This window comes from Schistocerca gregaria, chromosome 3 (assembly GCF_023897955.1).
Source record: "Schistocerca gregaria isolate iqSchGreg1 chromosome 3, iqSchGreg1.2, whole genome shotgun sequence".
NCBI classification, from domain to species: Eukaryota; Metazoa; Arthropoda; class Insecta; order Orthoptera; family Acrididae; genus Schistocerca; species Schistocerca gregaria.
In genome coordinates this window covers 931,826,269-931,847,808 of record NC_064922.1, presented here as the reverse complement: position 1 = coordinate 931,847,808, position 21,540 = coordinate 931,826,269, and positions in this window count along the sequence as shown.

Below are 21,540 nucleotides of genomic sequence, written 5' to 3'. Positions count from 1 at the left end.
TAACACGAATTCTTTATAGACGAATGGAAAAACTGGTAGAAGTCGACCTCGCGGAAGATCAGTTTGGATTCCATAGAAATGTTGGAACACGTGTGGCAATACTGGCCTTACGCCTTATCTTAGAAGAAAGATTAACGAAAGGCAAACCTACGTTTCTAGCATTTGTAGACTTAGAGAAAGCTTTTGACAAAGTTCGGAGTAGGTATTAAAATCCATGGAGAAGAAATAAAAAATTTGCTGTTCGCCAATGACATTGTTATTCTGTCAGAGACCGCAAAGGACTTGGAAGAGCAGTTGAACGGAAAAGACAGTGTCTTGAAAGGAGGGTATAAGATGAACATCAACAAAAGCAAAATGAGGATAATGGAATTTAGTCGAATTAAGTCAGGTGATGCTGAGGGTATTAGGTTAGGAAATGCGACACTTAAAGTAGTAAAGTAGTTTTGCTATTTGGGGAGCAAAATAACTGATGATGGTCGAAGTAGAGAGGATATAAAATGTAGACTGGCAAAGGAAAGGAAAGAGTTTGTGAAGAAGAGAAATTTGTTAACATCGAGTATTGATTTAAGTGTCAGGAAGTCCTTTCTGAAAGTATTTGTATGGAGTGTAGCCTGGAAGTGAAACATGGACGATAAGTAGTTTAGACAAGAAGAAAGTAGAAGCTTTCGAAATGTGGTGCTACAGAATAATGCTGAAGATTAGATGGGTAGATCACATAACTAATGAGGAGGTATTGAATAAAATTGGGGAGAAGAGGAGTTTGTGGCACAACTTGACAAGAAGAAGGGATCGGATGGTAGGACATGTTCTGAGGCATCAAGGGATCACCAATTTAGCATTCGAGGGCAGCGTGGAGGATAAAAATCGTGCAGGGAGACCAAGAGATGAATACATTAAGCAGGTTCAGAAGGATGTAGGTTGGAGTAAGTACTGGGAGATGAATAAGCTTGCACAGGATAGAGTAGCATGGAGAGCTGCATCAAACCAGTCTCAGGACTGAAGACCACAACAACAACAACATGTTTGTGGCTTTTACAGCGCAATCTATCACAGAGCGAAAAAAGTGGTCCAACTAAAACATTCCTATTTCTTTACGTACTACACGAATATGTAATAAAAATCGGGTTTCCCATTCTAAAAAAACGTAGTTCATATCCGTTTGACCTATGGCGGCGCCATCTAGCGGGCCAACCACCAACCACAGCGCCATCTGGTTTCCCCGTTCGTTATTTCTAGTTCTTTTTTATTTTTTTTTTTTTTGTTTGACGTTTTTCGTGAGATATTTGGCCCGGTCACAATCAATGGACCACCCTGTATAGCTCAGCTAAAGAATGGGATACTATTGTCACTGCTGTGGTCGAAACTATAAGTTTCAGTTGATACTATTACTATCGTAGGCGAAAAATAAAACCACCCCATAATAACGTACGGGATACAAATTGTATATGTGTCGTCTTATTTTCTCTTGGCGTAGTTCAAATGTAATATAGGTCCATTTACACATTTTCGTTTGCAGTGTACGTATATATATGTCAACAATGGATGGGATACAAATATTATGTACGCAGTTCCTTCTGCCATAGGTACAAACTCCTAATGATAGCGGAGGCGAAAGAAACATCACATGTAAAATTTGTATCCCGTGCTTGAGTTGTCCTATATACTTCAACTGAAGAACAGGATATTAATGCTAACGAAAACGAAGAAATCTACGTACGCTAAACTTATATCCTCTACTGCAGTTATTCCCTTACGCTCCCCCCGAAACTCTGTACAAGTTCTGGTTCTTTCAGTTTATCCAGGTCCCATCTCCTTAAATTCCCACCTTTTGGCAGTTTCTTCAGTTTTAACCTACAGGTCATAACCAATAGATTGTGGTCAGAGTCCACATCTGCCCCTGGAAATGTCTTACAATTTAAAACCTGGTTCCTAATCTCTGTCTTACCATTATATAATCTATCTGATACCTTTTAGTATCTCTAGGGTTCTTCCATGTATACAACATTCTTTTATGATTCTTGAACCAAGTGTTAGCTATGAGAAAGTGATGCTCTACGCAAAATTCTACCAGGCGGTTTCCTCTTTCATTTCTTAGCCCCAATCCATATTCACCTACTATGTTTCCTTCTCTCCCTTTTCCTGCTCTCGAATTCCAGTTACCCATGACTATTAAATTTTCGTCTCCCTTCACTACCTGAATAATTTCTTTTATCTCATCATGCATTTCATCAATTCCTTCGTCATCTGCACACCTAGTTGGTATATAAACTTCTACTACTGTAGTAGGCGTGGGCTTCGTGTCTATCTTGGCCACAATAGTGCGTTCACTATGCTGTTTGTAGTAGCTTACCCGCACTCCTTTTTTTTTATTCATTATTAAACCTACTCCTGCATTACCCCTATTTGATTTTGTATTTATAACCCTGTATTCATCTGAGCAAAAGTCTTGTTCCTCCTGCCACCGAACTTCACTAATTCCCACTATATCTAACTTTAACCTATCCATTTCCATTTTTAAATTTTCTAACCTACCTGCACGATGAAGGGATCTGACATTCCACGCTCCGATCCGTAGATCGCCAGTTTTCTTTCTCCTGATAACGACATCCTCCTGAGTAGTCCCCGCCCGGTGTTCCGAATGGGCGACTATTTTACCTCCGGAATATTTTACCCAAGAGGACGCCATCATCATTTAACCATACAGTGAAGCTGCATGCCCTCGGGAAAAATTAGGGCAGTAGTTTCGCCTTGCTTTCAGCCGTTCGCAGTACCAGTATAGCAAGGCCGTTTTGGTTAGTGTTACAAGGCCAGATCAGTCTATCATCCAGACTGTTGCCCCTGCAACTACTTAAAAGGCTGCTGCCCCGCTTCAGGAACCACACGTTTGTCTGACCTCTCAAAAGATACCCCTCCGTTGTGATTGCACCTACGGTACGGCCATCTATATCGCTGAGGCACGCAAGCCTCCCCATCAACGGGAAGGTCCGTGGTTCATGGGTGGAGGTTACAAACATATGGCTCACAATTTTAGACGAACACTTGGTTAGGGTAGGCTTTTTAAATTATAGTACAGAACGTAGGTACGTTTGAACACTTTATTTCGGTTGTTCCAATGTGATACATGTACCTTTGTGAACTTATCATTTCTGAGAACGCATGCTGTTACAGCGTGATTACCTGTAAATACCACATTAATACAGTAAATGCTCAAAATGATGTCCGTCAACCTCAATGCCTTTGGCAATACGTGTAACGACATTCCTCTCAACAGCGAGTAGTTCACCTTCCGTAATATTCGCACATGCATTGACAATGCGCTGACGCATATCCTTCAAATTTCCTCACAGAAAGACATCGGGGGACGTCAGATCCGTTGAACGTGCGGGCCATGGTATGGTGTTTCGGCGACCAATCCAATGGTATGGTGTTTCGGCGACCAATCCACCTGTCATGGAATATGCTATTCAACACCGCTTCAACCGCACGCGAGCTATGTGCCGGACATCCAACATGTTGGAAGTACATTGCCATTCTGTCATGCAGTGAAACATCTTATAGTAACATCGGTAGAACATTACGTAGGAATTGCACCATTTAGATTGTCATCGATAAAATGGGGACCAATTATCCTTCCTCCCAGAATGCCGCACCATACATTAACCCACCAAGGTCGCTGATGTTCCACTTGTTGCAACCATCGTGGATTTTCCGTTGCCCAATAGTGCATATTATGCCGGTTTACGTTACGGCTGTTGGTGAATGACGACGCTTCGTCGCTAAACAGAACGCGTGCAAAAAATCTGTCATCGTCCCGTAATTTGTCTTGTGTCCACTGACAGAACTGTACACGACGTTTAAAGTCGTCGCCATGCAATTCCTGGGGCATAGACATAGGGTACGGGTGCAATCGATGTTGATGCTGCATTCTCAACACCGATTTTTTTGAGATTCGCGATTCTCGAACACTTTGTCTGCTACTGATGTGCGGATTAGCCGCGACAGCAGCTAAAACACCTACTTGGGCATCATCATTTCTTTCAGGTCGTGGTTTACGTTTGACATGTGGCTGAACACTTCCTGTTTCCTTAAATAACGTAACTATCCGGCGAACGGTCGGGACAAAGAATGGTTCAAATGGCTCTGATCACTATGGGACTTAACATCTCAGGTCATCAGTCCCCAAGGACTTAGAACTACTTAAACCTAACTAACCTAAGGGCATCACACACATCCATGCCCGAGGCAGGATTCGAGCCTGCGACCGTAGGGACCGGACACTTAGATGGAGCCGTGCAGGATACCGAGCAGCATACATAGCATTTTGATCGCAATAGCCATACATCACACGATATCGACCTTCTCCGCAATTGGTAAACGGTCCATTTTAACACGTTTAATGTATCACGAAGCAAATACCCTCCGCATTGGTGGAATGTTAGGTGATGCCAAGTACTTACACGTTTGTGATTATTACAGTGCCATCTATCACAAAGCGAAAAAAGTGATCCAACTGAAACATTCACATTTCTTTACGTACTACACGAATATGTAATAAAAAATGGGGGTTCCTATTTGAAAAAAAACTCAGTTGATATTCGTTTGACCTATGGCAGCGCCATCTAGCGGGCCAACCACGGTGCCATCTGGTTTTGCCTTTCAAGCTAGACGAGTTCGCTTTCTTTGTAGATTTTTCGTTTGATGGTTATTTCGTGTGATATCTGGCGCGATCACTATCAATGGACCACCCTGTATACACAACATTTCTATCGTGCTCTCCAGTTGACATATATGGGTAAGTCTCATCAATGTTGCATACGTCGTTCTTTTCGAATACGTAGCGTAGTGTAAAGGTCAACTGAAGGACGGGATAGAAATTTTAGATGTGTAGGGCGTTCCGCCTTTAATATTACTAGTACATATTCGAAAAAATCCTACTGATACTAATGCTGGGAAACGAAAGAAGAACGACAGCTGCGAAATTTCTATTACGTACCGGAGTACACAAAAACATTCCTAATGGTGTAATACAACAATGAAATAGTCTAATGAAGTAAAATAAAAAAATGGAAAACTGAACTTACCACACGGGAACTTCTTAAAAGAACCAAAGCTCGCCTTGAAAGTCATCTACAAAAATCAAATACCCATATACTTAACACACAGATCATTACGAAAACACACACACATACACGCACAGACATACACATTCATCCCCCTCCCCCCCCCCCCACCCCTCCCCCCATCCTAATGCGAAAGTAGCGAACATACTCGTATTTCGGACGTTACATTTGCCCAACACGTTTAACAAAACATTTAAATGAGCAGTATGTTTGGGGAATACCACGCCTACATGAATATTTGTCTAAGTGACTTAGAAGTGTGGAAATCCGGCGTTTCCCCTTCCCTACAGGAGATTTCACCGCTGAACAATAACCCTCTATGTTATTTGTGCAAGCCCCAGTGGATAATGATCTGAACTCAATATTGTGAGTAACTGCGAGATGCTGATAACCCCTTTTCCATAAATCCCTATGTTAAGAAAAACCGTTTGAAATTACAGTGGAACCCTCTGCAACGTGATTTTCAATTAAGCTGACCAAAACTTCCTTCCTTCGATTGGGTACTACTTCAAACACTACATCGTCACACTCTTGACCTGAAACTACAGCTCCCCAAACCCATAATCCCACCGGAGCTTCCCCACCTGTTGTACTTCATTTTGCCAAAATACGACTAGTCATTTCGACGATAACACCCCCCCCCCCTCCCCCAACGGCCTCCTCTATTTCATTTATTCCTCACAAGAAACTTCCCTACAAAAATCTATAACTGTATGCTTACTCACACGACATTCATGGACACATAGCCACACAGCCACATAGGATACCTCAAACACCAACACTAGATGATTTTCATAATGTCTCTAAAGGCGAGCTTAGATTTTTCGAACCATTTCCCTCGTCTAATGGACCGCCACAGCCGATCTTTGATGCAGCGCTATACGAATAAGTCGTGAGTGAGGCCACGAGACACACTTTTGAGGCGCATATGTTCGCCGCACTCACGACATCGAACATACTCGGCAACGAGACCAAACATTTGGAAAAAACAAATCGTGGCCAACATGTCTACGCCCATAGCTTCTCTCAAATCAACCAGGTTCATCGGAACAGACAAATCCATACCTACAAACGAAAACAAGATACTAAAAATTGTCCTAAAATAAGAAACTAATATTCCAAATTACCTAAATATCACTAAGAATGAAATTAAGTAACGAATGAATTGCAAACAACCAATTATTTAAATAAATGCACACGAACAATATTCTGAGCAATATGTAGGGATCTCTTTTAAAATAACATACAGATATTTTAATGTACAATGATAGCGCTTATTCTGAACACAGAACTGTTTTATTTTCTATGGCTGAGAGTAAGACATTATGAGTAATTAATGTATGACGTCATTGGTCAAAGCTGACGGGTTGTATCCGCTGCTCCACTAGACCCAGACAACTTCCTCAGACGAACCCTGGTAAACTGGCTAGAAGTAGGTGACTGCGTTGTGAAATCACTTTACCCTGAATATACCTGCCGTGTCGAATATCTCCATATTCATTAACGATATAGGACTGTGAGTATTTCTGTTGTGTGTCCGCAGAAATGTGCAACCGATCGGATGCCTGTGCTTTTGGGTGCAATTAATTGGCAGAACGCAAATGTTCGTCGACGGCTTACCTTCTGATTGCTATCGTTGCTCCGCGCTCGTACTGCATTTCACGGTTGTCTTAAGATATTGCTGAGTGGAGACGGGAACGCTCATGTTGCTCGCCGTTTGACTCATTTCAAACTGTTGCTCGGCAACGGCATGGGATCCTAGAGAGATCACTGTATTGTCGCAAACCTGTATCATGTAGCGTGGCTGTGGCGAACTGCGCAGTGCTACGGCGGGAAGGTGACCCTAGCACCAGAAGAAAGAAAAAGGGAAAAGCGAGGAAAAGTAAAAGGCAAAAAAAAGTGGAAAAGTTTGTAAGATGGTCAGTCAAGAGAAGTATTTCTTAATGTTAAAAAATTCAATCTTGTTACGGAAATTATTCTGAGGTAAAGTTACACAAATCACTTGCAACACTTATCTGGGTCAAAGATCTTCTCGCCGACCGCTGTGGCCTAGCGGTTCTAGGCGCTTCAGTCCGGAACCGCACTGCTGCTACGGTCGCAGGTTCGAATCCTGCCTCCGGCATGGATGTGTGTGGTGTCCTTAGGTTAGTTAGGTTTAAGTAGTTCTAACTCTAGGGGACTGATGGCCTCAGATGTTAAGTCCCATAGTGCTTAGAGCCATATGAATCATTTGAAAGATCTTATCGCATTTTGTAAGCAGGCCGAGTTCTTCAACAGGTTTTTCCCCGCGGCCATGGGATATTTGAGATGAATTTTCTTAAACATATCAAAAATCCGCCTCAGTTGTGAAATGTTACTGGTCTTTACCCAGGTTCCAGCAAGAGTAATCTAGCCTTCTTCAGAAGCTAGATTACTCTAGCTGAAAGCTGGGTAAAGATCAATGACATTTCGCAACTGACCCGGATTTTTGATATATTAATTTATCACAGTTGCTGACAGCGCTGTAACCTGTTAAAAATTCTTATATGAATTTTCTACTTACATTTCACGTACTAAAGAATCAGTACATTATCCCCTTTTACTTGGCTGTCGTATCCACTTTAGAATGTACTACAAGCTAAATGGTTTCCTTAAAGTTTCATAATACACTACGGGCAATTAAAATTGGTACAGCACGAAGATGACGTGCAACAGACGCGAAATTTAACCGACAGGAAGAAGATGCTGTGATGTACAAATGATTAGCTTTTTAGAGCACTTACACAAGATTGGCGCCGGTGGCGAAACCTACAACGTGCTGTCATGAGGAAAGTTTCCAACCGATTTCTCATACACAAACAGCAGGCTTGTAGCCTATCGCGATTGCGGTTTATCGAATCGCGACATTGTTGCTCGCGTTGGTCGAGATCCAATAACTGTTAGCAGAATACAGAATCGGTGGGTTGAGGAGGGTAATATGGAACGCCGTGCTGGATCCAAACGGCCTCGTATCACTAGCAGTCGAGATGACAGGCATCTTATCCGCATGGCTGTAGCGGATCGTGCAGCCACGTCTCGGTCCCTGAGTCAACAGATGGGGACGTTTGCGACACAACAACCATCTGCACGAACAGTTCGACGACGTTTGCAGCACCATGGACTATCAGCTCGGAGACCATGGCTGCGGTTATCCTTGACGTTGATTCACAGACAGGAGCTCCTGAGATGGTGTACTCAACGATGAACCTGGGTGCACGAATAGCAAAACGTCAATTTCCTGGATGATGGTCGCATCCGTGTTTGGCGACATCGCGGTGAACGCACATTGGAATCGTGTATTCGTCAGGCCATACTGGTGTACCACCCAGCGTGGTGGTATGGGGTGCCATTGATTACACGCCTCTGTCACCTTTTGTTCGCATTAACGGCACTTTGAACAGTGGACGTTACATTTCAGATGTGTTACGACCTGTGGCTCTACCCTTTATTCGATCCCTGCGAAACCCTACATTTCAGCAGGATAACGCACGACCGCATGTTGCAGGTCCTGTACGGGCCTTTCTGGCTACAGAAAATATTCGACTGCTGCTCTAGCTAGCACATTGTCTAGATCTCTCACCAACTGAAAACGTCTGGTCAATGGTGGCCGAGCAACTGGCTCGTCACAATACGCCAGTCACTACACTTGATGAACTGTTGTATTATGTTGGAGCTGCTGGGGCAGCTGTACCTGTACACCCAAGCTCTGTTCGACTCAATGCCCAGGCGTATCAAGGCCGTTATTACGGCCAGAGGTGGTTGTTCTGGGTACTTATTTCTGAGGATCTATACATCCAAATTGCGTGAAAATGTAATCACATGTCAGTTCTATTATAATATATTTGTCCAATGAATTACATTTCGTCTTGGTGTAGCAATTTTAATGGCCAGTAGTGTACATATAGTCGTCACGTTCAATTGTAGTTTTCTGGGTGCAGCCGAATATTTGCCAGTTGTCGTGAAAGTTGATTGTGCTTACCTTTTTATTTGAATACCAGCTGACATACCCGGTATCACTCGGGTATTCATTTTGCCAATGTTCTATTGGGAATGAAAACGAAAACAGAATGTCTTTGTAGTCTGCTATCGAAAAAATTTCTTTTCAGTGTATTCGTGAAAACGCCTTTGAAATCATGAAAACGTCATGTAAAGAAAGATGCATAATGCACAACAGTTTGTGCAAGCTGGACGCAGCTGCTTCGCGTGTCTACAACGCGGTATTATAACGTCTCTGTCGCAACGCCTCTTTATGGCTCTCTATAGACTGCTATTGTTTTCGCCTACAGCCGTTGGCGCTCTGCAATTGAAATTTGTCAAAAGCGTTGCCAGGCGTCCGAGATTTCCATAAGCTGACTCCACCTTAGGAGTGTCGGAGTGTCTTAGATGTAAAGAATGAATGTATTGAAACTCATGCACGATGCGGCATTTTTCACGCATCTCAATGCTTATGATGTCGTATCTCTTAAATTATCAGTCCTATAATGATCTGTTTGTGTAGATACATTCAGCGGCGTATGTGGATACAGTCTGTGAAATATGTTACCAATAGAGTTCGTAGCACAGGTGTAAAAAATTTAAACGTCATGCGCGATGCGGCAGTTTTCCACGCATGTCATTGCTTATGATGTATCTCCTGAACTATGATACACTACGTGATGGAAAGTATCTAACACCCCCAAAAATATACGTTTTTCACATTAGACGCATTGTGCTTCCACCTACTGCGAGGTACTCCATATCAGCGACCTCAGTAGTCATTAGACATTGTGAGAGAGCAGATTGGGGCGCTCTGCGGAACTCACGGACTTCGAACGTGGTCAGGAGATTGTGTGTCACTTCCGTCATACGTCAATGCGCTGGATTTCCACACTCCTAATCATCCCTAGGTCCACTTTTTCCGATGTGATAGTGAAGTGGAAACGTGAAGCGACACGTAGAGCACAAAAGCGTACAGGCTGACCTCATCTGTTGACTGACAGAGACCTCTGACAGTTAAAGAGCGTCGTAATGTGTAATAGACGGACATCTATCAATACCATTACAAAGTAATTCCAAACTGAATCAGGATCCACCTCAATTACTATGACAGTTAGGCGGGAAGTGAAAAAACGTGAATTTTAAGGTCGAGCGCCTACTCATAAATCACACATCAGTCCGGTAAGTGCCAAACGACGCCTCGCGTGGTGTAAGGAGCGGAAACATTTGACGATTGAACAGTGAGAAAACATTCTGTGGAGTGACGAATCACGATACACAATGTGGCGATCCGATGGTAGGGAGTGGTTATGGCGAATGCCCGGTGAACGACATCTGCCAGCGTGTGTAGTGCCAATAGTAAAATTCGGAGGCGGTGGTGTTATAATGTGCCGGCCACTGTGACCGAGCGGTTCTAGGCGCTTCAGTCTGGAACCGCGCTACTGCTGTGGACGCAGGTTCCAATCCTGTCTCGGGCATGGATGTGTGTGATGCCCTTAGGTTAGTAAGGTTTAAGTAGTTGTAAGTCTAGGAGGCTGATGACCTCAGATGTTAAGTTCCATAGTGCTTAGAGCCAATTGAACCATTTTGTTATGGTGTGTTCGTCATTTTCATGTAGGGTGCTTTCACCCCTTGTTGTTTTGTGTACCTCTATCAGAGCACAGGCCTACAATGAGGTTTTAAGCACCTTCTTGCTTCACACTGTTGAAGAACAATTCATTGATGGTGATTGCATCTTGCAACACGATTGAGCACCTGTTCATAATGCACTGCCAGTCGCGGAGTGGTTACACAATAATAACATCCCTTTAACGGACTGGCCGGCAAAGAGTCTTCACCTGAAACGTATAGAGCACCTTTGGGATGTTTTGGATCGCGGACTTCGTGTCAGGCTTCACCGACCGACATCGATACCTCTCCTCAGTGCAACACTCCGTGAAGGATGGGCAGCTCCTGATTGAAACGTATGCCTGTGAGAATGGAAGCTGTCTTCAAGTCTAAGAGCGGGCCAACACCATAATGAATTCCAGCATTATTGATGGAGGGCGCCACGAACTTGCAAGTCATTTTTAGCCAGGTGTGCCGATACTTTTCATCACATAGTGTAGGTAGATGGTTTTTGCCCCCATTGCGATTTTTGCTTTACAGTAAGGGATTTATGTACCAAGTTTGGTTCAAATCGGTCCAGTGGTTTAATAGAACATGTGGAACACGCACACGCACACACACACACACACACACACACACACGCACACACACACAGTCCGCTCTTGCATGTGTGCATAAAATTTAACGTATCTGTATTCGTATATAATCTGAGCCTTGCGGGCTCATATCGATTGATCGATCGGGTCGGCATGGTGTGATCTTTCCACTCGGCCTTTTGACGTGGCATTTTGCCGCGACGGGCGTGGGGAATAGAGAAAGGGGACAGCCGGAGAGCCGCGCTGCGCATGAGGCTGAGACGGTTCTGCGACCGTGTGGGCTGCAGATTCCTCGACTCGCGCCGTAGGGTGGTGGGGTTTCTGATTCCGCTGGATAGGTCAGGAGTCCACTACACGCAGCAAGCGGCTACACGGGTAGCAGGGGCTGTGTGGCGTGGACTGGGAGGTTTTTTAGGTTAGATGGCCTCGGGCAAGTACAGAAAGGGCAACAGCCTCAAAGGGTGCAGGGCAAAGTCAGGACATGTGGGGACCAAGCAGCAATCGGTATTGTAATTGTACACTGTCGAAGCTGCATTGGTAAAGTACCGGAACTTCAAGCGCTGATAGAAAGCACCGAAGCTGAAACCGTTATAGGTACAGAAAGCTGGCTGAAGCCAGAGATAAACTCTGCCGATTTTTTTACAAAGGCAGAGACGGTGTTTAGAAAGGATAGATTGCATGCAACTAGTGGTGGCGTGTTTGTCGCTGTTAGTAGTAGTTTATCCTTTAGTGAAGCAGAAGTGGATAGTTGCTGTGAATTATTATGGGTGGAGGTTACACTCAACAACCGAGCTAGGTTAATAATTGGCTCCTTTTACCGACCTCCCGATTCAGCAGCATTAGTGGCAGAACAACTGAGAGAAAATTTGGAACACATTGCACGTAAATTTTCTCAGCAGGTCTTAGGTGGAGATTTCAATTTACCAGATATAGACTGGGACACTCAGATGTTTAGGACGGGTGGTAGGGAAAGAGCATCGAGTGACATTATACTGAGTGCACTATCCCAAAATTACCTCGAGCAATTAAATAGAGAACCGACTCGTGGAGATAGCATCTTGGACCTACTGATAACAAACAGATCCGAACATTTCGACTCTGTTAGTGCAGAACAGGGAATCAGTGATCATAAGGCCGTTGAAGCATCCATGAATATGGAAGTTAATACGAATATAAAAAAAGGGAGGAAGGTTTATCTGTTTACCAAGAGTAATAGAAGGCAGATTTCAGACTACCTAACAGATCAAAACGAAAATTTCTGTTCCGACACTGACAATGTTGAGTGTTTATGGAAAAAGTTTAAGGCAATCGTAAAATGCGTTTTAGACAGGTACGTGCCGAGTAAAACTGTGAGGGACGAGAAAAACACACCGTGGTACAACATCAAAGTTAGGAAACTACTGCGAAAACAAAAATAGCTTTACTCCAAGTTTAAACGCAGCCAAAACTTCTCAGACAAACAGATGCTAAACGATGTCAAAGTTAGCGTAAGGAGGGCTATGCGTGAAGCGTTCAGCGAATTCGAAAGTAAAATTCTATGTACCGACTTGACAGAAAATCCTAGGAAGTTCTGGTCTTACGTTAAATCAGTAAGTGGCTCGAAACAGCATATCAAGACGCTCCGGGATGATGATGTCATTGAAACAGAGGATGACCCCCGTAAAGCTGAAATACTAAACACCTTTTTCCAAAGCTGTTTCACAGAGGAAGACCGCACTGCAGTTCCTTCTCTAAATCCTCGCACAAACGAAAAAATGGCTGACATCGAAATAAGTGTCCAAGGAATAGAAAAGCAACTAGAATCACTCAACAGAGGAACGTCCACTGGACCTGACGGGATACCAATTCTATTCTACACGGAGTACGCGAAAGAACTTGCCCCCCTTCTAACAGCCGTGTACCGCAAGTCTCTAGACGAACGGAAGGTTCCAAATGATTGGAAAAGAGCACAGGTAGTCCCAGTCTTCAAGAAGGGTCGTCGAGCAGATGCGCGAAACTATAGATCTATATCTCTGACGTCGGTCTGTTGTAGAATTTTAGAACATGTCTTTTGCTCGAGTATCATGTCGTTTCTGGAAACCCAGAATCTACTCCGTAGGAATCAACATGGATTCCGGAAAAAACAATCGTGTGAGACCCAACTCGCTTTATTTGTTCATGAGACCCAGAAAATATTAGATACAGGCTCCCAGGTAGATGCTATTTTCCTTGACTTCCGGAAGGCGTTCGATACTGTTCCGCGCTGTCGCCTGATAAACAAAGTAAGAGCCAATGAAATATCAGACCAGCTCTGTGGCTGGATTGAAGAGTTTTTAGCAAACAAAACACAGCATGTTGTTATCAATGGAGAGACGTCTACAGACGTTAAAGTAACCTCTGGCGTGCCACAGGGCAGTGTTATGGGACCATTGCTTTTCACAATATATAAAAATGACCTAGTAGATAGTGTCGGAAGTTCCATGCGGCTTTTCGCGGATGATGCTGTAGTATACAGAGAATTTGCAGCATTAGAAAATTGTAGCGAAATGCGGGAAGATCTGCAGCGGATAGGCACTTGGTGCAGGGAGTGGCAACTGACCCTTAACATAGACAAATGTAATGTATTGCGAATACATAGAAAGAAGGATCCTTTATTGTATGACTATATGATAGCGGAACAAACACTGGTAGCAGTTACTTCTGTAAAATATCTGGGAGTATGCGTGCGGAACGATTTCAACTGGAATGATAATATAAAATTGATTGTTGGTAAGGCGGGTACCAGGCTGAGATTCATTGGGAGAGTCCTTAGAAAATGTAGTCCATCAACAAAAGAGGTGGCTTACAAAACACTCGTTCGACCTATACTTGAGTATTGCTCATCAGTGTGGGATCCGTACCAGGTCGGGTTGACGGAGGAGATACAGAAGATCCAAAGAAGAGCGGCGCGTTTCGTCACAGCGTTATTTGGTAAGCGTGATAGCGCTACGGAAATGTTTAGCAAACTCAAGTGGCAGACTCTGCAAGAGAGGCGCTCTTCATCGCTGTGTAGCTTGCTCGCCAGGTTTGAAGAAGGTGCGTTTCTTTCCCCTACTTATACCTCCCGAGGAGATCGCGAAGGTAAAATTAGAGAGATTCGAGCGCGCACTGAGGTTTTCAGACAGTCGTTCTTCCCGCGAACCATACACGTCTGGAACACAAAAGGGAGGTAATTACAGTGGCACGTAAAGTGAGCTCCGCCACACACCGTTGGGTGCCTTGCGGAGTATAAATGTAGATGTAGATGTAGATGATCGGAGGCGAGCGTGGTTGAGCAGGCCGGGGCACGACGCAGAGGTTGTGGTGCGTTTGACAGGTTTGCAAGACCGAACCTGGCTTGTAGTGTGGTAACTGAACTCGGCCACATTATCCGAATCGAGTCGTGCTGCCCTGATTTGGATCTGTAAAGGATTTTATAAAAGATTTGGTGAGAATTGCTTGTCACGTTTTTGGTACGCATATTATACTGATCCTTGCTTCCCAAGTGCCGGAACCTTGACTGCAAACTGCTGTCTTGCGAGCCAGATGCCCCCCTCTATTTAGTCTTGTTTAAGTAAACACGTGTTATTGTTGTTGGTTAGAGGTTTATCTGGATTTTATGATGTGATGTGTGAGTCCGAGTAAGCGAGGTGTATTAATTGGTGCTACTGCTGTTTGGAGTGACGGACGGCATAAGCCAGTATGGTGAAACTTTAATATTTTTCCTTGTACAGTGAGCCGTGTCGATGATTTTATAGTTGGTTCAAAGCAAAGGCTTAACATTGAATCTGTACGTTCGGTGTTGTCTAACTGCATTACTTGTTCACTTGTAAACTGTGAAGTGGTAGCCTTACTTGACTGTTTATCAGTAGCCTCGTAAGGGGTAATTTAAATGAGCTCCCAAGTGTCAGTGACCATATGTTGACCAAATAGTGTAGTTTAAATTTCTAAGCTGACTTGGTATTATGCTATTCGCCCTCGTCCTTTAAGGTTAGGTCAAGGGCGTTAGTTATTGATTCATCCTTGACTATTTTATTTCAATGTTCGTGAAATAGGCTGCTATTTTATACATCGTAGTTATTTTACGTTTGAGGAATTAACGTTTGCCGTTTTCTCCCCAACCCCTGCCCCCTTTTTCTCTGAAATTGTATAGTATCACGGGCTCTAATACCTTTTCTTCCAGTGTGTTAGTGTGTACTATGTGCGGCACCCTGTCCAGCTCGCCCGCTTGCTGTGGGCTCTGGGTCCAGGCGCCTCTGGTCTGGGTCCAGTGGGCACCCCTTCTGCTGCTTGAATTTGCCCGTGCCTATGCGACGTCACCTGTTTCGAAAATGTGTCACGAAGGGGTGTATCTGTTGGTATTTTCTTTTGTACTACAAAAAATTGTGATATCCATTATTCGTTGAACTTTATCTCATTATTGTAGTCTTCTTTTTGGAGCTTTACTGTGTATAGAATTTAATTAACTTGCAAGTCACTTAATGCTTGGTTAAAGATTAATGTTATTGTCTCAAGAGGGCGGTAGCCCGTACTTGTAAGGATTTCGAGTTTTAAAGATAAAATTTTATTTGTCCAAAGAAATGGTTCAAATGGATCTATGCGACCTAACTTCTGAGGTCATCAGTCACCTAGAACTTAAAACTAATTAGACCTAACTAACCTAAGGACATGACACACATCCATGCCCGAGGCAGGATTCGAACCTGCGACCGTAGCGGCCGCGCGGTTCCAGACTGTAGCGCCTAGAACCGCTCGGCCACTCCGGCCGGCTGTCCAAAGAAAAGTTGATAAAAGTGTTGTTATAAACTGTGAATGTTGCTTACGTGGCCCGGTCCTCCCACTCAACAGCAATTGGCTGATTAGGGTGGATTAACCACCACATTATCAATCATGGATAATTTACACAACAGCTATGGATGTCCTGTCAAGACTAACAAGTCTGAGTGGAAGATACTGCCACGATGCATTTCATTTGCGTCATTGCTGTACAGGAGCTTACCTGCTATTTCCGACGCGTACGCCTGTCAGCCACCCTAACTGTTTTTATACTTTCACTACCGCCGTCTCGCAGCTTCTAGCACTTTACAAAGCAATCCGACATGCAACATCGCTTTTGCTTTGTGGGTGGCGAATGGCGTTTTCCTCGCTGTGGCGCCGCCTTCGACATCTGCTGGAGGTTTTAATGCTGTATTGTTTCTTACCTCTAACTTGAGACCTCTTATTCCCGACGCCAACGAAGTTGTTTTACAGTTAATTTACGATCAATAAATTCTGAATAATTCTCACCAAGATGTGCTATTGGGTCAGCAAAATTTGTTTTTTTTCCCTCTAGTAATACCGGTCTACACATGAGCTACAACTGTTTTTAATTGTACATTTATGATAGAGAACATAAGGCGCAATTATACCAAATAGATTTTCCTCTAGGCACTAATGTCTCGACGATCCAGCAGTATTATTCCCGCCACGTCACTCAGAAATTCGGTTGAGGAGTCATAAATAAAGTATAAGATGCAACATATTATAACTAGTCGCTTAATAACGCGCTGTCCATGTACAGATTGCAGCATAGTAGCGAGTCTACGTGGCATGCATTCCACAAGACCTTGGTGTGTTTCCAGATATACACTCCTGGAAATGGAAAAAAGAACACATTGACACCGGTGTGTCAGACCCACCATACTTGCTCCGGACACTGCGAGAGGGCTGTACAAGCAATGATCACACGCACGGCACAGCGGACACACCAGGAACCGCGGTGTTGGCCGTCGAATGGCGCTAGCTGCGCAGCATTTGTGCACCGCCGCCGTCAGTGTCAGCCAGTTTGCCGTGGCATACGGAGCTCCATCGCAGTCTTTAACACTGGTAGCATGCCACGACAGCGTGGACGTGAACCGTATGTGCAGTTGACGGACTTTGAGCGAGGGCGTATAGTGGGCATGCGGGAGGCCGGGTGGACGTACCGCCGAATTGCTCAACACGTGGGGCGTGAGGTCCTCACAGTACATCGATGTTGTCGCCAGTGGTCGGCGGAAGGTGCACGTGCCCGTCGACCTGGGACCGGACCGCAGCGACGCACGGATGCACGCCAAGACCGTAGGATCCTACGCAGTGCCGTAGGGGACCGCACCGCCACTTCCCAGCAATTTAGGGACACTGTTGCTCCTGGGGTATCGGCGAGGACCATTCGCAACCGTGTCCATGAAGCTGGGCTACGGTCCAGCACACCGTTAGGCCGTCTTCCGCTCACGCCCCAGTGGTGTCGCGACAGGCGTGAATGGAGGGACGAATGGAGACGTGTCGTCTGCAGCGATGAGAGTCGCTTCTGCCTTGGTGCCAATGATGGTCGTATGCGTGTTTGGCGCCCTGCAGGTGAGCGCCACAATCAGGACTGCATACGACCGAGGCACACAGGGCCAACACCCCGCATCATGGTGTGGGGAGCGATCTCCTACACTGGCCGTACACCTCTGGTGATCGTCGAGGGGACACTGAATAGTGCACGGTACATCCAAACCGTCATCGAACCCATCGTTCTACCATTCCTAGACCGGCAAGGGAACTTGCTGTTCCAACAGGACAATACACGTCCGCATGTATCCCGTGCCACCCAACGTGTTCTAGAAGGTGTAAGTCAACTACCCTGCATGTTTGGGACTGGATGAAGCGTCGTCTCACGCGGTCTGCACGTCCAGCACGAACGCTGGTCCAACTGAGGCGCCAGGTGGAAATGGCATGGCAAGCCGTTCCACAGGACTACATCCAGCATCTCTACGATCGTCTCCATGGGAGAATAGCAGCCTGCATTGCTGCGAAAGGTGGATATACAATGTACTAGTGCCGACATTGCGCATGCTCTGTTGCCTGTGTCTATGTGCCTGTGGTTCTGTCAGTGTGATCATGTGATGTATCTGACCCCAGGAATGTGTCAATAAAGTTTCCCCTTCCTGGGACAATGAATTCACGGTGTTCTTATTTCAATTTCCAGGAGTGTATGTGGCACCAGATTTCTAGGTACAGATCATGCAGTTAAATTACAGGCCGGTGGTTTGTGCGCACGAACCAGATGACCTGCGACATCCTAGATGTCTTCCACTCGGTTCAAATCAGGCGATTTTGGTACCAAAATATACACTTCAAAAAAAAGTTTTGCATCACCCCGCTTTCCACAACTCCTGAAGACAGACGTTGACTGTCGATATTGTATCATAGACACAGTCCCTTTGACTGTTCAGTAATGTTACTAAACCCGTCCAAAGACGTAAACAACCATGCATCAGCTGCGCGTATTAGACGGACGGGGTCCGACAGCCGATCAGTTCCAGTAATTCCACCAGGAAGGGGAGGTACACGGCCCGTGTTGTCTGTAGTTCAACTGCGCCTAGACTGTCAATGGCGTCCGCATTGTTACTTTGTGCCAGGAAGGGCTCTCAACAAGGGAATTGTCCAGGTGTCACGCAGTGAATCAAAGCGATGTTGTTCGGACATGGAGGAGATCCAGAGAGACAGGAACTGTCGATGACTTGCCTCCCTCAGGCCACCCAAGGGCTACTACTGCAGTAGATGACCGCTGCCTACAGATTATGGCTCGGAGGAACCCTGACAGCAACGCCACCATGCTGAATATTGCTTTTTGTGCAGCCATAGGACATCGTGTTATGACTCAAATTGTTCGCAATATGCTGCATGGTGCACAGCTTCACTTCCGACGTCCATGGCGAGGTCCATCTTTGCAACGACGATACCATGCAGCGCGGTATAGATGGGCTAAACAGCATGCCGTATGGACCACTCAGGATTGACATCACGTTTCTTCACCGATGAGTGTAGCATATTTTTTTCAACCAGACAATCGTCAGAGACGTGTTTGGAGGCAACCCGGTCAGGCTGAAAGCATTAGACACACTGTCCAGCGAGTGCAGCAAGGTGGAGGTTCCCTGCTGTTTTGGGGTGGCATTATGTGGGGCCGACGTACGCCACTTGTGGTCATGGAAGGCACCCCAAGTGCTGTACGATACGTGAATGCCATCCTCCGACCCTATTGCAACCATATTGGCAGCATATTGGCAACTCATTCGTCTTCATGGACTAAAATTCGCTTCGCCATAGTGCACATCTTGTGAATGACTTCCTGTAGGATAACGACATCGCTCGACTAGAGTGTGCCAGGATGTTCTCCAGTCATGAATCCTATCGAAGGTGCCTGGGATGGATTGAAAAGGTCTGTTTATGGACGACGTGGCCCACCAACCACTCTGAGGAATCTACGCCGAATCAAATGGTTCAAATGGCTCTGAGCACTATTGGACTCAACATCTGAAGTCATCAGTCCCCTAGAACTTAGAACTACTTAAACCTAGCTAACCTAAGGACATCACACACATCCATGCCCGAGGCAGGATTCGAACCTGCGACCGTAGCAGTCGCACGGTTCCGGACTGCGCGCCTAGAACCGCGAGACCACCGCGGCCGGCTACGCCGAATCGCCGTTGAGGACTGGGACAATCTAGACCAACAGGGCCATGATGAACTTGTGGATAGTATTCCACGACGAATATAGGCATGCGTCAATGCAAGAGGACGTGCTACTGGGTATTAGAGGTACCGATGTATAGAGCGATCTAGACCACCACTTCTGGAGGTCTCGCTGTATGGTGGTACGACGTGTAATGTGTGGTTTTCATGTGCAATACAAATGGCGAAAATGATGTTCATGTTGATCTCTATTCCAATTTTCTGTACAGGTTCCAGAACTCTCGGAACCGAGGTGATGCAAAACTTTTTTTTTATGTGTGTATGAAGATTCACTATCATGCTCCTCAAACCAAGGATGTAGATTGTGGTCTCCTAACATGGACAGTTGTCAGGTTGAAAGATGCCATCCCTGTCAGGGAAGAAACCAAGGATGAAGATATGCAGGTGCTCTGTATTAATGTTCAATGACTTCACAGCTGCCGTGTTACCTACGATTACTGTTACCATGGGGGCCCAGGTCAGTGCCTCTCACGGTATAATACTGCCAGCCACCAGCCTACATCCCAAGTGCTGTGCATGTTTCGAGTAACATGGACGACAGCGTATGGAACAAGTCCACCGATCTGGTGTAGCAAGAAACTTAACTAATTGGACCAGGCACACGTTTCCATTCATACACTGCCCAACATGATGATTCGATGCCCACTGCAATCCTAATGAGGATGTACTTCGGCCAACATTGTAATGGAGCGGATGAAATAAACGAGGAAACGAGTTCTATGAGGTAGTCGGAAACAGGTTATCGGGCTGAGACCAGGCGAAAGCGGGCCTCTAGGATTGGCGAAGGCTACAAACCGTCACAACAGCCTTTTCTTAAAGGAATGCACCTCAGAGCTAACAGGCAAGCAGTACTGCGTGAAATAGCCACAGAAGTCAATGTGAGACGTGCGGCGTACGTATCGGCTAGGACATAGCGGCGAAATCTGGCGTTATTGGGCTATGGCAGCAGACGATCGACACGATTGCCTCTGGTAACAGCGCGAAACTGACTGAAGAGCCTCTCCTGGTCTCATTACCGTGTCCGCTGTACCTTAGACGACAGGAAAATTATGGCCTTTGTCAGATGAGTCCCGAATTCAGTTGCTAAGGGCTCATGATAAGGTTCGCCCGTCATCAGACCCCACGTAGCCAAGCAACAAGATTGTAAACACGGCACTGTGGAAGCTGGTGGTGGCTCTGTAATGGTGTGGGCTGTGTTTACATGGAACGGACTGGGTCCTCCAGTCCAGTTGAACCGATCATTGACTGAAAATGGTTTTGTTCGGCTACATTTGCAGCCATTCAACGACAAAATTTTTATGAATGACATTGCGACATGTCACTGGGCCACGGCTATTCGCGATTGGTTTGACGAGCATTCGAGAAAATTCGAGCGATTAATTTGGCCACCTCCTTCCAGCATCGAATATTTATGGGACATAATCGAGAGGTCACTTCGTCCGCAAAGTTCTGCACCGGCAACACTTTCACAATTACGAACGGCTACAGGGGCAGCATGGCTCAATGTTTCTGCACGGGACTTGCAATAACTTGTTTAGTCCATGCCACATGGACCGACTGCACTATGCCGAGCAAAAAGAGGTCAGACACGATCCTAGGAGGTATCCTATGACTTTCGTCACATCAGTCTAAAACCGGGCAGCTTTTATTGAAGCCCATCTATTTCAAGATAGTCAGGTCTAAAATTATTA